Below are 3,242 nucleotides of genomic sequence, written 5' to 3' on the forward strand. Positions count from 1 at the left end.
AGTACTATAGACTGCCAAAAGTTATAACAAATCAAGGAGAAGAGTGCAAAAACTGAAGAACAAAAGGCATTTGTGATTAGCCAAACTAAACCAGGATTTCCAGGGCAAGAATCTTGACAACATTTTGTTTGTTCTTATTTCCGGTCAAGTAATATATTAGGCTAATATCTTAATTGTATGCATTCGAATTCTTCTTCTTTTTCTTCTGCCACTCTTAAATCTATGGCAACCCATAGAACCACTTACGGGAAAGTTGTGTAATTTTGCACACATATAAAGGACAGCCTCATCATTAACCATAGCAAGTTTTGAGTCTCTAACTCAAACTCTCTAGCACCACCACTTGTCCAAACTTTCTTTATGCTAACAACTTTAACTTGAACCGTAAGGTACAACATCAAAATTATATTTTTCTCTGAATCCATGGCTCATGTTGAGTCGAATGAACACCAAAAATAAATAAATAAATAAGGTTTATTTATTTATTTTTAATTGTTTGGAAAAAAAAAATACTTTTTCGAACTCGTCCTAGACGGTTTGTCTGATTTTCACCAAAATTGGCTCAGATCATCTTCAAACCATGCTGGCAAAAAGTTATGAAATTCAAGTTGACTAGTCAAACTGTTCTCGAATAAGGCACGAACAAATTCTACGAAAAGCTGGCAAAAATAGATTTTTTTAGACAATTTGGCGAATATAAGAAAAACTTATGTGTCTTTGGCACCATGCCCCGATAGTACTTAAAAGGTTTGGTGGCAGTTATAAGGAAACTTGAAAAATGCTAATAACTTCTGATGAAAAATTCTAATTGTAATGATCTCAAAATATTCCTTGGCTCAGGCCGAGAACATTGATACCAAGCATGCCAAAATTGGCCAAACTTCCTGTCCGCTATTTTGATTATTGTAGAAAACCTACTTTTTCAAACTCCTCCTAGACAGTTGGTCCAATTTTCACCAAATTTGGCTCGGATCATCTTCAGACCATGTTGACAAAGAGTTATGGATTTCGTGTCGATATACGAAACCATTTTTATTTAACGCATCAAGGAATTTGCTGGGAAGATGCCAAAGTGCATCTGAAGCTTTATCTCTGCAAAGCTCGGTCCTGTAATTGCTGCTTGCAACTATATTTTTTTTACTGTATATTTACTACCTATTAACTTTAGTTTGTCAAATTATTGCACCCTTTCCTGCTTACTAAGTACTTCTCTATATGATTTAGCAGCTTTCACACATTTTTTTTTTCTTCAGTTGTTTAGACCACATAAATTAGCAAAACTCAATAGTACATTCAATAGTACATTAACCGTGCAATCCATGTTGTTTCCAAGTAATCCAAGTATCTCCAATATGGCCGTGCATTTGGGTAACTGACCAAGTGCAAACCCTCTATATAATGTTATAGTTTTTATGGAAATTAAATCAAATCCAAAATTAATTCGCTTTTCATACTCATTTTAAGTATCTTTTTTTTTTTTTTTTTCTTTTTTACATGCTCTTATCATTTTTGATTGGGTCTTTTTAAATACTACTATTTGTTTTATTTATTTTTATTTCAGTTTTAGTTATTTATTTCCTGTTAGTAATTTTAGTGCTTAAACTTATTTAGCTGTCAGAGCAACATTTCTAATATTTTTAAATGGAATATTTATGTTTTATTTCAGCTTTATTTCAAGTAACGAAATGATTTATAGTTAAAGTAAATGATAATTGATTTAAAGAAGTGTTATCAAAAACAGATGAATCGGTCACAATAGGAGCAAGAAAGTGAATTCATTTTGATGTGACTTTCAAGACAAAAACATATTGTCTGTTTTTACTTTGAACGGATTTGCTTGAGTGTTTGATAGTCTGACATTACCGTCATATTCAGGGATGAATCTCAGTACAGACCCTGAAAAACAGGTTCAAACATCCAACATGGTTTCTTCTGCTGTGAATCTACATTATTCTCTTTGTAAAAGTGAAATCTTTATTCACGAAACACGTATGGCATGTTTTTGGATGACTGAAGTATGCACTGAAATAATGTTTCACTATTTATCTGTTTGAAAAAACAGCAACCATTTCATTTTTGCAATACAAAAACAAAGGTTCACATGATCTTTTATGCACTGGTCGTGTTGCGTTTCACACATCAGGCTTTAATGGCATCTTATTGGTTTCTTTTAGAGTTGTTGTGATCATGAGCTCGTTAATCCAATTTCCCTTTGCTGTGATTGAATGCTGCGCTCTGCACTTACTTTATAACCCAGATAAATCTGCGGCCTGTCGTCAGAGAAAATGTAATCTGTCACGCGTCAAAGCGACGCTCGCTCACCTGATGGTTCTTAATGATGATGTCGAAGGGCATGAGCGCCTCTCCGTCTCCACTGCTTTGTTTGCCTTCACCAACACCTGATGCCGAATTAATTAATTGCCTCCAATTAGCCGGTGCGCGGCCATGCCAGGTGAGTATCTTAAAGAGAGTTATGGGATATTAAAAAGCGGGGAGGGACTACATTAGGGCTGACCTTTTCCTTTAAATTACTGATATTTGAGAGTTAATTCCAAATTCAATGAAAAGCAGGCAGGCTTTTTAGTCTTCGCGTTAAAATAGGGCGCTCTTCTGCCAGGAGGTCATTAATTATCATCTTTATAAATTAAATGAAGAAGATGTCACTGCTTGATTCACTCTATTTTTTAATCTACTATCATGATCACAGATTAGTGAACATTACAAACCTGACAGAGACCCTGTTTATGACCTTCCTGTGAATTAACTGCAAATAAATGAGAAAACGGCAGAACTGTGGAAAAATGCAGGGATGTTGCTCGTGTGGATCATTTATGAAGGAAAAACTATGCAAATAATAAAATGCAATTTAATATATAATCATACAGAGTTGAAACGACAATATAATACCATTTTTATTTTTATTTTTTTAAAAAATGCTTCCCATAATCTTTGACAAGAAAATGCTTAAAATGAAAAAAAATGTGCTGAAAATGTGTTCCTCAGGTCAACCAAGATGTAGATGAGTTTGTTTCTTCTTTAGAAATGTAGCATTCCATCGCTTGCTCACCAATGGATCCTCTGCAGTGAATGGGTGCCGTCAGGATGAGAGTCCAAACAGCTGATAAAAAAAATCACAATAATCCGCAAGTAATCCACACCACTCCAGTCCATCAGTTAGCATCTTGTGAAGTCAAAAGCTGTGTTTATAAGAAACAAATCCATAATTAAGACATTTTTAACTG

This window comes from Garra rufa, chromosome 21 (assembly GCF_049309525.1).
Source record: "Garra rufa chromosome 21, GarRuf1.0, whole genome shotgun sequence".
Lineage (NCBI taxonomy): Eukaryota > Metazoa > Chordata > Actinopteri > Cypriniformes > Cyprinidae > Garra > Garra rufa.